The sequence below is a fragment of the Corvus kubaryi genome, unplaced genomic scaffold (assembly GCF_017639235.1).
Source record: "Corvus kubaryi isolate FWS band 111438036 unplaced genomic scaffold, C.kubaryi_AGA036_p1.0 37397, whole genome shotgun sequence".
Taxonomy (NCBI): Eukaryota; Metazoa; Chordata; class Aves; order Passeriformes; family Corvidae; genus Corvus; species Corvus kubaryi.
Genome location: NW_024581136.1, coordinates 4378757 through 4393055, shown reverse-complemented (window position 1 = coordinate 4393055; position 14299 = coordinate 4378757). Strand labels below are relative to the sequence as shown.

Here is a 14299-nt window from a genome sequence, read left to right as displayed (position 1 = left end):
GGAAACAAAACTCATGGTTCTTTAAGCTTTTCTTTGTCAGGAAGCCAAAAAGACAACATTACATGGAAATGTCACCATTTGTTCTTGTCAAATGTAGTTTATTCAATTAGATATTTCATAACTCTACTGAGTTATACAAAGGAGGTTAATATTTTTTATCGTTTTTCTTCATGCTGTGCCTCTAATACACACAGAGATAAGTTAGCCTAGTAAAATACACAGCGTATTTTGGTAATGTGTTTACTGGATTCCAGTAAAAGACTATGAGAAATTATTCAGGATTTTTGCTTCTTCAACTGAAATTTTCTTTCTTCTCTCTCTTTTTTTTTTTTCCTTTTTCTTTTTGTTTATTTTTCATTGTTTGGGGAGGGGGCATAATAATCTTGCACATTTTTGTTTCCTGAAAATGCTTCAAAAAAGAAATTCCTAGAAGCAGATTTGGGGTTTTCCCCCCTGAGTTTAGAAAGAAGGAAGCAGATTTGGGATTTTTTTTTCCCTGAGTTAAGAAAGAAAGACTTTCTGGAGAACAAGGTCTTTAGATACACTCATGTTTTCAAAAATTTATTTGTCTGTGGTTGTGTGTGTATCTGACATCTTGCAGGATGAGCAATACAAGAGGAGTCTAAGTTTACAGTAACTTACCATTTGAGACTGTCTTATAGAGGGTTCAGATCGGTTCTGGTTTTATGGATATGATTTAAACCAGCAAAAATATATTCATTTTTCCTTGTGGAGTTAGTTTTCAGCCCAATTGGTGGCTGGAACTCCACTCAGCTCCAGAGGTCAAATAAATATCACCACTGATGTAAGGAAGAGAGATGGGAGCATGCAGCCAGTGTCAGGGCAAGGAGAGGCCTAGAGTGACATCCATTTTAGGTTCACTTACCCAGTGACAGAACTGCAGCCAAAGCAGTTGGATAAAGCTCTGGGCACAGTCCGAAGTTCTGCTGAAATGGGACAGGGCTACCATGCCTTGCCAGAGATGTAAAGAAAAGGAGAAGCAAGGCTGTTTAGCTGACTTTGGGCTGAGAACTACATGTGTGGCCCATGGCTGCTTCTTAAAAGTACCTGCAAGCACTTTCACTATGTGAATCTACAGGAGATGACTGGATTTCTTGAAAGAACCAACACCCTTCCTGGAAAAATTGCAACAGTTCAGAAAAGGTGAAAGTTGAGTACTGCCACCCTCTTCCTCTTGTGTAATTTGATTAGCTCATCCTCTGAGACAGCAGGAGCTGCCCTCCCCAGTGTGCCAGGTTTAGGCCTTTTTCTAAGTCTTGTGTTGTATTGGGAACTGCTATCGTATTTGAACTCAATTGAGGACATGAAACCAACTGCAATTTGGCAAGCCACACAGACTGGAGCTAATTTTTGTTCTCTGTTAATTTACCTGCCTGTGGCTCTTTGTGCTGCCCAGGATATAATCACAGCTTGCTCTGGAGATGCTAAACATGTTTGTCTGGAGCTGGGCTGATGCTGACTGATGGGCAGCAGCAGTGTCATTGGGCTGGTCACTCCTGCTCACAGCAGGCACAGCTGCTGGGCTGTGACATGGACAAACCCCAGGGCCAAGGCTTGCCTTGGCTGCTGCATCCCTGAGTCTGAGAGGAGCCTTGGAGGAGTCTTCACAGCAGGTACAGCCTTGGCTGCCCTGACTGGTAAGGAGCTAGCAGGGCTGACGTGCAGAAACCCTTCCATCAGCTTCCAGGCCAAACAAGGGAGCAGAAGTGCTGGAAGTGATGGTGTGCTGTGGCACACACTTTGTGGAGCAGCCTCTGGGAGGGACACTGCAAACTGTGATGACTGAGAGTGGCCTGGAAGCTAAATCCCATGTAACTAAGGGTGTCGATTCATGAAACACTTAATCCGATTTAAATGCAAGCTGCTTCTAGCAGAGGTGGCCTCCTCACATCCCACATGTGCATTCCCACCCTCTCCCTTCTCTTGCCTCTGGGCATCCCTGAGCTGTAGGTTGACTCGGACCCTGTTTGTTCACCCAGTAAAAAGCAGATGATGTTCACTGTAGGCTCAGTTTGTGTCAGGCCATAACTATGCATACAAGGATCTGACCTAGGAGGCCCCGTCTGGTAGGGCTGAAGGAGAAATGCTGCTCTGTTTGGTAGCCTTCACTTAGACTGGATTGAGTAAAAAGAAACTGGAGTGCACAGAAGCCAATTTGGATAATACTCAGGGCTGAACTGGATCCAGCAGCTCAGGAGACTAAAAATCAGAAAACCATTCAAAGCTCCTCTTACCTACTTCATGTAGGAAGCACACACAACCTGGAGCCTTGCACCAAGCTCCAGTAAGCAGAACTGCAAACTGAGGAGCCTTCTTTTGGAAATATCACTTGGAAGAAACCAGCCAGCCAAAGGTGCTTGCTGATACATTTATACAGGTGAACAGTCTGGAGGCCAGGAAGGAGCTCTAGTTTCCAGATAAACATCCTCTCTCACATTCACTTTACTACTGATCACAGCTCTCTTCCATTTCTTTTACTATTCCTTGCTCCTGTTTCAGGACAGGGATAGCAACGGTTGGAGAGAGGCTGGGGTTCGGTGCTCGCACAGTGCTGTGAGGGAACACAATCCAAACTAAGCATCCTTTCATCACTGCTCTTCTTATGCCCTCATTTTAAACACAGCTTTTCCATTCCAGGTGTAAACACTTTCCAGGTTTATCACCTCTGGTTTCTGGAAATGGGCATTTGTTTTGGGAAACAAGTGGAAGAGCAGGATTCTGGCAGGGTAAATTCCCAGTTTCCAGCAATCTGTTGCACAGGGCCTCGCTTCCAGAGCACAAGACTGCTTCTCTGTTGTGAGAAGCTTGTGGTGATGGCTTCTTCCAGTCTTGTCTGATGAGTGTGCTTGCAGAGTGGTAACAAAAGGTGTTACAAAACTTCTGGGAGGAGCAGCAGATCAGGGAATTTTGGGAAGACATAGGTGGGAGCTGAAAGTGAGAGACAGGAGAACACATCTCAGTTTAACCTGTGATGCGAAAACCAAAATGAAACAAAAAACCCCAAACCAACCAATGCCCCCTCCCCCCACCAACCCTCAAAGAAATCAGGACATAAAAGTGTGGATAAAAGCAGGAAAAAACATGGTAGTTCTTCCAGCTTCTGCTTCCCTGTCTTGCTCACTGTGTTCTCCCTGTGTTCGGTGTTGGTCTATTGCTGCTCTGTGCTCTCCCCTGCAGTGCTGCCGTGAGTCCCACGTGCTCCTCCTCAGTGGCTCACAGAGTGGTGCTCCAGGGGATGTTCTCTGAGACACAGCTGCAGATCACCCAGGTGGGTGCCCACCTCAGGCAGGTGGGCTGGGAGCCCCTTGCATTTCCAGAAGCGTCCTGCCTACCAGCCCAGCACCAGGCACCCGAAGTGATGTGGACATGGCTTGTGTGTGACATTAGAGGGGCTTCCCCATGCCAGGATGTTGTGGGTGAAAGTCAGATGATGAAGAGAGGTTTGGGACTCTCTCACTGCCCTGATAACACACCTCCCCACAAAAGCCTGTGGGCTCTACAAGAGCTCCTCTGTTGCAGCTCAGGACACGCATCCTGGTTCTGCCCCTGCCCACAGTGGCACAGCTCCATCCCGGGCTGCAAATGAGGCAGTTCCCAGCCTCCCAGGGGGACAGTGAGGGGAACAAGTAACTGGCACAGAGCACAAGTCCTGGCAGACCTGGAGAGAGATGAACAGGTACTGAGCAGTGCTGGACTCCAGACTCGGCAAACTTAACAGTCGAAGCCATTATCACACCAAGTAAATACATAAAAATAGATTACTGTAGGTGGCTTTACACAGTAATGTCCTGCATGTACCATCTCTGAAGTCTTTAGTGAGTTCCTTCTCCAGTAAAATCTGATCTTTTTTATTATTATTTTTAATTCTGTACCATTCCAGAAATGTCATCCTATTTCCCGCTGTCATACAAAGTGCCCGAGGCTGTGATTGAAAAATCTTATGAAAAGACTCATATTCTGTTTCTAATCTGATGTGTTTCTCTCTTTAGAGTGCCTGCTAGTTTCTTTTTGCCTGCATGACATTTCTATTTTGATCTAACCTCTTCTTTCCCTCTGCCTGTTGCAGTGCCTCTGTCTCCATGGCCCATTTCTCCTTCACAAGTTGTTAATGTGAAAAAACTACACTGCCCCATACCTGGGCAGGTCAGCTTCGAGCACTCCTGAATCACAGCTTCAGCTCATGTTTACGGTGGCTAACAATGAAAAGTGTTTTTTACACTGAGGATAATGGTGTATTTGCACTGTAAGATAAACCTTAGATGTAAAAATCATTATTTATTTAACAAGCACATCAAAGAATACCACTGGAGAAGGGAATTTCAAAGTTTCCCAGACTAATCAGATTTCTGCTATTATGTGAGGTATTTTTTTTCTCCTGACTCAATAATAATGAGTAATAAAAGTGTAGTTCTCAGAAGTCATTTAAAGCATTACCAGACTGAGAAGAAAAAAAAAAGGAATCATTTCCTTAGAAGCTAGAAATCTAGTAAACGACAGGACTGCAGAGCTAATGAGAGAAAGAAAGGTCTGACTTGGAGCAGACTGCAGCACTTCTGAAACCTGAGAAAGATTTTCTCCTAGGAAGGAGGAGAAATACCATTGGGAAAGCTCGCTGCTTAATTTCCTACAGTACTTTCCTTAATTAAATGCATATTTAAATAAGCAGGAGCTCAGCAGTGGAAGTATCCTATAGCATCATTGTGCATTGTGCTCCATGGCACAGAAGCACCACTGAGGGCACCCTGTCCCCAGCATTGCATATTCTAGGTAGAGAGTGCCACAGAAAAGACATCCTTTGTGGATCTCCCCTTACAGATTTGTCTGAACAACTTTCTAAAGCCTCTGATGACTGACTGTGAAACAAGGCCCCAGTTGATTAAGAAACCGAATGGCTTGGCGGAAGAATGAGGTCCTCAGTTTAAATTCAGGCTAGTTTCCGTTTTCTTAGTCCTTTCCATGGCTCACAGGGAAATTCCTCACAGATTTTTAACCCTTTGCTCTGCCTGGCTGAGCCCTGGGAAGATGTGGGTCACCATGAGCTTTCTTTGTTGGCAGCACCTCGATGCTGGGCTGACCCTGTGCACCTGGAGCCCCAGAGTGGCAGGAAAAGGGTTACCAGGCAGGGCTCGTGGGAGAGCTGGGTCCCCATGACCAGGAAGGAGGAACTAAGGGGAAAAGGAGGCACCCAGCAGGTGAAGAAAGGCTCACACAAGAGATACTTTTTTCCATTTTTCTCATAGTACTTTAAAGTACTATCAAATGCAAAGGTCTATATTCCTTTGTCCTAAATACTGTATTAAAAAAAAAAAAATCTGTTTCAAGTGGTTCAAAGTATACAACTGAAAGCTTTTCAGAAATAATAATCTGCACGTGTGTTCCAGCCCTGGACAGTGATGGATCTGCTGCAGAGAGTCCTTCCGACAAAGAAAGGGGCTCCTTCTTGTGAAATGTGCAACACAGCAGGAATGAAAAGCTTGAAAGAATATTTATCTATGTATGTGACAGACCGTGTCAGTTTAGTTTTAAAATCAATATAGGCATTGTGATGATTTCTAATAGCAGGAAGCAAGACTCTTACATCCCTTGTCATGAGAGCTGGTGAAGCCAGGACAGGGAACATAAGGGGGAGATTAGTTCAGGACAGGAGAGAAAGGCCAATTTCAGAGTATAGATCCCACTAGATGGATTTTTACTGTGTCAGGAGAAGTAAAAAGGAGGCTTATCCTCAATGAAGTACAGTACTTTTGAGAGAATAATATTAACAACAATAGTATATAGAGCTGATCATAAGGAAATTTTTTCTGGACCAGCTCCAAGAAACAAAGTCTGGACCAAAAAAAAGCCCTGCAATAACATGTGTAATAAATATAATACCTTCTTGAACCTAGAAAGAGAAGTAGGAAGGCTGTAAAGAGCAGTATTGTGCATGACTTTTGTGGTATTTTTGTGGAAAACTGACTAACAAGCACATGATGTGCAGCTTGGTAGAGTGGGGGGAAAGTGCTGGGACAGAAACCTGAGTTTTCAGAGAAATTATTCTCACTGACATTAAAGCAAACTCAGTTCACATATTTGTAGGAGAAAAACTCATCTGCCAAATTTCTAATGAAGAGGTAGCCATGATCAAGCCATGAAAAAAAAGAGGCATGGCAAACGTTTTAAAAAATGGCAACATACTGAGGAAAGTCTATATGGAATATGCTGGCTCCAACTGCAATATTGAAACAGCTGTTGAATTTCAGTCAGAAAAAGCATAAAATATTGAGCACTGGTAACACAAGCTCCAATTCTGAAACACTTGTGTGACAAGCAGAAGAGAAACTCATTAGGCAGCTGAAAATGTCACAGAACTAATTGTTTCGTTTTGCTAGCTCCCCTCTGTTGCATGCACATCAAAAACCACTCGTAAAGATGAGGAATATTCAACTTTTTAGGAGCAGAAGTAGACTTTGTGACATCTGAGCACCTCCATGCTCCAAATTCTTTCGGTCTGGCACCACAGTAAAGAAATGTCACTTTTCCTATTTTACAGACAGGGAGGTAGATGAAAGCAAATGAAGTGATTTTCTAAAGGTTGCCCTGAGAGTTTGTTCACTGGTCAGGGACTGAACCCCAGCCCCCAAAGAAATAGCTAAATCTTTGACCACTGGATTTTTTTTTTTCCTGAGTTGTGAAATGGGTCATTGTTAATAATCCAGAATGGTTTGTTTTCTCCTTTGACAGATTTAAGGGTTTTCAGTGCCACCTCCTTGTTCTCTTGTACTTTATACAGAGCATGCTCTGCATATTTGGTTGAAAGCCAAGTGTGCCTCAGTTCCCCACCTGCTCATTTTATGTTGCAACTTATCTCCCATCCCACCTCTGCATTGTCTCTTATAAGTGTATCTCTAATCTCAAGCAGTGTTTAGCAAACCCAGATACCAGTGTCACAAGGGGTGACTGCAACAGTAGTGCCCCTCATGGTCTCCATAGTGCATCTCTGGAAAACTTGAGCAGCCCTCGGAACAGATCACTGGGTGTTTGAGATTATTTTCAAGAACCTTTGCTAAGTATTCACCAGGAATAGGGAGACAGCTGTTAACACTCCAGAAATACCAAGTGAAGGTTTGAATGCCAATCCAGAAAAGGAGTTGAAAATATAGTAGATGATTTATCAAGAGCATTTTGGAGAAGTGTGAATAGAGATGATGCTGTCATGATGTATCTTAAAGTACCTGATATTCAAATGGCTGCTTAGAGATTTCCAGCTAGACACAGCAGAATTCATGATAATTGCCAGCATTAAGGGGGTCTATGTTAAATGGGCACCAAAAGGAAAAATGTGAAGAGCCTGAGGACAAGGAGATTTGTTGAGGACAATGGAATTTGGCTGATTTGGTTTGTGGAGTTTTTTGGTTTGTATTGTTGTTTTTGTTTTGTTGGAGTTGTTTTGTTTTGTTTTTTTAGTTTTGATTTTGGATTTTTAAAAACATTCTGACAGAGATTATTATAAAATATTAGGAAGAAAATGGCATTTATCACCATCCCACTTGCTAGCAGTGGCAGTTCTCCCACTCTCTAGATCCAGAAAGGATGGAGAGAGGACTGAGGTCTGGGGATGGAGCACTGAGAGCAGGGCAGTGAGTGTGGTGGGGACTGAAGGAAGAGCATCTGCTGCTTTTGTTTCCGCCGCTTCATCTCTGTTGGTGTCAGAGGCAGCTGAGACGTAGCCAGACATACCAAGGGAATGACTTGGTCCAAATAATAGGAATTGGTAATAAAATATAAGGGATACTTGGCAAGAGGGTTGTACAAGAGAAGAAATGTTTTAGCCTGAGGTGTGAGGTATGAATTGCTGAATGCAGCATGTTTAGGAAAGATGGATGCAAAATCAAAGCAGCTGCTGGCACTGCTTGAGTGATCCATGAGCTCGGTTTTGTCTACGTTGCTCAGAATTGGCTTTTGGCTTCTGCTGCTCTATTACTGCACTGTTTTGACAGTAACTTAATATAAGTAGGAGTCAGCTGCTCTGAGAGATGTGTGTGTCCCACCTGGGAGTGCAGTCCAAGTCCAGCTGGTAAGTAGCTGGCCATGTGTGTGCACAGATGCCACTTTTGTGCACACAATTGCCATGCCATTGCCAAGAGACGTGTGTGCGAACAGGAAACTTGAAAATCAAGTCTTGAAGGTATGAGGGTTATTACCGGAGATGTAATGTACCTTGACTCTGTTTAATAATAGCATCTTAGAATGAGGCAATCCTAATGATCACAAAAAGAGACCAGCAAGGTTTCGTGCATCTTGAATACAGTGTATGGATACCTGAGGCTCTGACTCTCTGCCTTTGATGCTTGGTAATTATTTCTTTCTATGCAAACTGGGCTCTAAATGCTGCTGAACTGGAATTCAGTCGTCCTGTGTTGCTCTGCAAGTGTGAACAGACCACTCCCCTGAAAGATGAGGGAGCTCTGTGGTGTTTGGTGGCTGCCTGACACTGGTTCTACACATGTGTGAAAGACTGAGGTCAGACTTGCTGTATTTGACTGGAACACTCAGGTTTAGTAAAAATGTCTTTGTTTTGCTTCTGAAAGGAAATAATATCCAGTAGGCAGTTCTCTGCTCTTGATGACAGTGAACACGCAGTACAAATGATGTAATATTAGATTGCTCAACACTCAACATGGAAAAAAAGCTCATAAAAATTGGGTATGTGAAGATTTATTGAGAGAAACCATGGCAAGCTACCAGGAACTCTTCTGTGACAGAAATAGCCACCCTAAGAAAGCAAAGTCCAGAGCACCTCTGAGGTCAGGGCTGGCCAGACATGACCCTGAGAAACGGTTTCTCCAGAAGCACAGGGAATCTGAAGTGACTTAGAAGAAATGGATGGATGTGAGAGGCTGGTGCTCTGAGCTCTCTCAGAGCTACTTTAGGCCTAATACCCAGCCTTTCTCTTACAAGGGACTAAACCCAGCAGTTTGATAGGTGCCATTTATTTAACACAAATGATTGTTCAGCCTGAACAAACACCAGTCACAAGGGGCAGTCATAAAGGCACCAGGTAAGAACACTACCTTTAGTCCAGTGTATGAAACAAGTGGGAAATTCCTTAGAAAAGCTGAATTTGCTTTATGCAGCTCATTGCCATCTGGATTACCTTCCTGGACCTTCCTGATTGCCAAAAATAGCTTCCTCTGATGCCACAGGGCATGAGAATGATAATGTAAGGCCAGTGCAACATAAGGTGTCTGACTCCTGTTGCTTCTCACACCATGTGCCTCTCACCCCTCCAGGCACAGTTAGAAGAATCCTCTATGAGGGGACTTACCTGCAGTTATTCAAACCTGGGCAGATGTTTTACATGGCCCTCCATGACCTCTGAACCACAGAGTGCACCAAATGAACTGTAGATATTGGCTGCTTCATGGCATTGTTACTCAGAGGAGGCACATCCACATTCTACTGCAAAAATACAGCTCTCAGTGTCAACTATCCAGGAACTCCTGAAGGTAGAAACCCTAATCCATGTATTTATGATCTTTGAGTAAGTGACTCTGGAGATAAGCTGGAACGAGACATCATTTCGGCGGTGACCCTTTCTCCTCGAGCACTGACATCTTTCCTGAGTGCCGTCATCTCAAGGGAGGGCACTGGGGCTACCACATCAATCATTTCTCAAGTGTTGTCAAGCCTGATGGGGCAAGAGCAAGCCTGAGCCAAGGATGCTGCTGCCTGTGTGGGACCTTTCTGACTGAACAGCTTATCCACTGGGCCCAAATGGTGCGACTGGGAAACAAAGCAGCAAAATCCTAGTTGACAAAAGTGGATGGAGGCAAGCCAGGACTAGAACAAAACAAAAGCTGCAAGTAAAATATAGATCATCTCAGCCCAGTTAAAAAAAAAAAAAAAGAATTCTTGTGTGGCTGGGGTAGTCCATGCAGTGATGAGCACAGAGAAGGCTTGAGGACTTGGACCTTGATTTATGCCCCTCTTATGACACTGAAACACAGTGGGGAAGGCAGAGCTATCTATCCAGCACAACAACAAAAATAGAAAAAGTCATGTTTGTTTTTCTTTTAGAAGGAGGTGATATGGGACAGCTTCTGGTTCACCGTGTCCTGTCTTGGTTAAGGGATAGCTTTAATCTCTGGTCTGCTGGGCTATGTGTGTTTGAGGTGAAAAGGTGCTGACCCAGGGAAGACCCTGAGAGAGAGACTTCGGTGCAGAGCTGAGGTTTTCTGAGACTGGTCCATGACCCCACCAACTTACATGTGGTTTCAGAATGCAGACAGCACACACAGCTTGGAGACTGGAACACACCCCAGAACTGTTATGATTGCTGTGGAAATGACAGTTGCTCTCTGTGGAGCCACAGCAAGATGGATCACTGTGGCAACATCCTCTGTTCAGGAAGGGACACTCCTGGTACTTGGGCACCAGCCAGAGGTTCAGACGTGGGAGGGAAATGTGCTCCACCGGAGCTGTTCAGCCCCACACAATGACTTCACGGTGCCTAATTACTTCCAGAGGGAACCACTGGCTGGTGCAACTGTCCGGCCTCCCAATTTCTGGCTTGGTGAAAGGTGACCAGCCTGGGACAGACTGAACATCTTCCCTCGCTTTCCTCATGGTGTTAGGATTCATGGATGGGACCGTCTGCTGAAGCCTCAGAAAGAGAAGAAGATTGTGCTGGTGCAGCCAGGAAGGGGACCAGCAGAATCAACCTTGTGTGTGGCAGGAGCTGGCCTTGGTCATCTGGCCAGAGTTGGACCTGGCACCAAAAGGGACATAAATGAAGTGGGTGGGAAGTTGTGGAGGATAACCACAGGACAAGAGCATGGGCTGCATCTGTCCACAACGCCCACACACCATGGGAATGGCACTGCTGAGGCCTGGGAAACACTTCAGCATCCTGTGTGTCCCCCGCTTCCTTTGTTTTTCCCTTGTGGTATCATTCCCTGCAAGCACTGACCTGAGCAGATGTAATGTATTTAAGCTTCAGTCTAACTGTTTGTACTAAAAAAATGTCTTTTATGATTAAAGGTGCTTGTTCTGTTATTGGTAGTTACAAAAAATTTTCCTGAACCTTACTGTTTCTCTATTTTTTAAGAGTATCTGTCTCCCATAGTGCTGCTGAGTTTTACCTTTTAATTACAAACAAACAAAAAACCCAATCCCCAAACAAAATTGATGTCATATGTTTTTATATATTCACCATGTATTGTAATATATTAAACCTTTCTTATAGACTGACTGATAGTGGATAGTGGTACTTTAGTCCTAAACACAGTCCTAAAGAGTTAGATTTGACCTCATCTTTTTTTTTTGTTACATACATACCATTCTTCCGAAGCAGACTGCTCTTGTTCCTCAGAAAATTGAGACATTAATTCACAAATTAGTGTGGCACTATTAAAATAAACCCCACCCTCTTCTGAAAGAATGAGTTTGAATTGTGAACCATTCAGTCTACTTCTGCCTTCAGAAAATGAAATGTCACTTAAGAAATTATTAGCCTGAACTCCAGCTTGGAGAAGGGGACAGGGGAAAGGACCTTTCCCATCATGTCTCAAATTAATTCTTTAAGCTTCGAACCAGTTAATCCTGTCTTTACTGTTGTTGCAGCACAAACTGACTCAATGGGATGTCTGGACTGAACCATAGGCAAGAATCTCTCCTCCCAAACATCCTCTCGGATTCCTGGAAGAAGCTCATGCTGGAATTCAGAAGGGAGTGGGCAAACCCAAGACACTGAGGCATCAAACACACCAGAGCTGGTGAGTGGAGAAATAAATTGGTGAAAATAGAAAAAGAGTGCTTATCAATATGATGGTAGGTGCTTTATACATATAAAACTTATATACATATATATATCTAAAAATATATTAAAAACCTTGCTTTAACCAGAGTTGAGTTTTTAATTGCCAAGGCCTAGAGAGCTAGAGAGGTCACAAAAAACATGACAGAAGGCACAGAAGATGAAGATCATTAGCATGATCAGAATTTAAGAGCAGGCAGGAAAATAAAGAGACCAGAAATATCTTGCTAATAAATAACAGGGTATTCAAAGCAAGACCTGAAGTATGTTAATTAGTGGAAAGGCAAAACACCTTTACTTTTAGCCAAAGACTGCCTGATCTGCCATTTCACACATTATTTTAGCAAAACTACCAAAGCAAGATTTCCTGTGTGTCATGTCAGCCTGCAAATTCAAGCTGCCTTTGTTTTGGGAAGAAGGCAGGCTGTGAGATGCTGAGGTTTGGCTGAGGTGTCAGGTCTGGCTGCCCTGTGAGGAGGGAGGATTGTGGGAACAGAAAGCTGGAAGTCCTGTGCTTGGGGCAAGCCCTGGTGCACAAAGCGCAGCCCGGTTGGGTCAGGCAGGAGCAAGGGACATTTGCATTGTGCCCCGGCTGCTGCTGGGTTTCCTTCCTGCCTGAGGGGCCAGTGATTACAGGCTGCAGCTGCTAATTATTTCAGAGGGTGGTTTGAACCTTTGGGGAATCAAAGCCATAGCACTTCTCTTCTGGACTCTTTGTCCTTTAGGGGTTTACTGCTGGCTGAGCAGGCCCATAGCTTGCTTTCTCCAACAGGCTCAGCAGCAGCCTGCTTCATCCAAGCAGGTTGAAATCAAAACCCTGAACCTTGTTCATCTCTACAGGCCTCTGAGAGAGAATAGTAATCAAAATTGATTTAATATTCTTGGGCTGAGTACTGAATTTCTCTTCAGAACTAATCCTCAGAGGATCCAATACACTTGCTAGCCCCAAAAGTCACTTGAGTGGGTGGATAAAACACAACAAAACCACCCCAAACCAAAAACCTGAATTCTTAATCTGTAAATCTCTGGAGAGAATTTTAGCTTTTTATTGTTTCCCTATCAATAAAATGCAGGAAATAGTACTAAATGCTTCACCTGTACAACTTCCCATTATTTATCATATCAAATGTCCCTTCTTCCAAGCCTTTTGGTTTACTCTTGCAAATAGATTATGCAAGCGTGTCCTACAGTTCAGCATATGGAACAGAACAGATCCAAACTCTGTTCAATCAAATGCAAAGTGCCTTCATGTGCTGCTGCTTCAGAGTGTGAGCTCTCGGAGAAGGCAATGCTCTGAATTGTATTATGAGCTGAGAGTATGAAAACACCCAGGTAGTCTTGGAAAAATGGATAATCAGTAAGTATTCACTGGAGTTGGCAGGCAAGCACATTTTGCAAATGCTTGTTTCATAAATATTTATTTTAAAAATTGAATTTTGGGAGTTTTCAGACAAAAGAAGCCATAAAGAGTGAATAGAAACTTGAAGATTAAAATTATTGTGCATGTGATTTATTTTTTTTTGCTTTACATTCCTTATAAACTCTTTTATTCTTTTTCAGTTTGAAAGAACTGAAGAAACTAACATCTACAAAAACCTGTCTCAGGCAAAACGTGGAGTCAGCGCCAGGTATGCAGAAGAATGAGTCAGTAATAAAGAAACCTACAGCTTATGACCAAAATGCCTCGAGCTGTTTGCATTAAGTTCTCTTGAATAAACTATGTGCTGCATATTTCCTGAAGAGCATGACCAAAAACGCACTGAGACCGTGGATCTCCAAGTAGGTTATGGCTAAAAGCCTGACTAATGTTTGATGTGTCTTTTTGGTTCATATCCGAAAGGATATTTGTTTGTTTTTACTCATTTCTTACTCATGAAAAAAACCAACAACAACCCATTGAGTTGGTTTTGTAAACCCCATTAAGTGGGGTTTACAATACAGGATTCATTTTTCATTTGTTAGAGAGCATTTCCTCTAGGCTGTAGACAAATTGTTTCCCGGCACAGAAAAATCTGTATTGATGTGGTCAAGATTTAAAATTTAGTAATGTACTTCCTCTACTGGGGATGTTCTGAATTTTTTCAGTGCTGTGATTCATTCTGGTGGTGGAACTAAACTCAACTTACTTATGTTGAATGGCAAAAGAACAACAAAAACTTTCCAAAATTTGAAAATACCACTGAAAAAGAATAAAAGTACAATTGTCTTCAGCCATTATGGGCTGCCCTAATTTGAATCACATGGGAAAATGCTTCGTAATGGCTTTCTTCTTTCACTCTTCATTGGCACCAAACCATACCAAACCAAACCAAACCCTTTTCTTTGTTCTTTTCCTTTATGCATTGCTTTTCCATCTGGTTTTAGAAGAAGCTGGTCCTTTGGGTTAGCAAAGATTTTGAAGTACTAGAGGTCTTGGGTCATTTCCACAGATTTCCTGAACAGCCATGGACTGACCACTTTACCTCCATTACTGTTCTGTAA

General features: G+C 43.2%; 1 long non-coding RNA gene across 1 annotated transcript in view; it reads left to right on the top strand.

Moving 5' to 3' along the window:
• The window catches only part of LOC121671232, a 30898-nt gene extending 17302 nt beyond the window's left edge, over nt 1-13596 (top strand). The window contains exons 2-3 of the long non-coding RNA XR_006018441.1: nt 11626-11777; nt 13379-13596. This is a non-coding gene — a long non-coding RNA (uncharacterized LOC121671232). The remainder of the gene's footprint in view (nt 1-11625; nt 11778-13378) is intronic.
• The last annotated feature ends 703 nt before the right edge of the window (nt 13597-14299 follow it).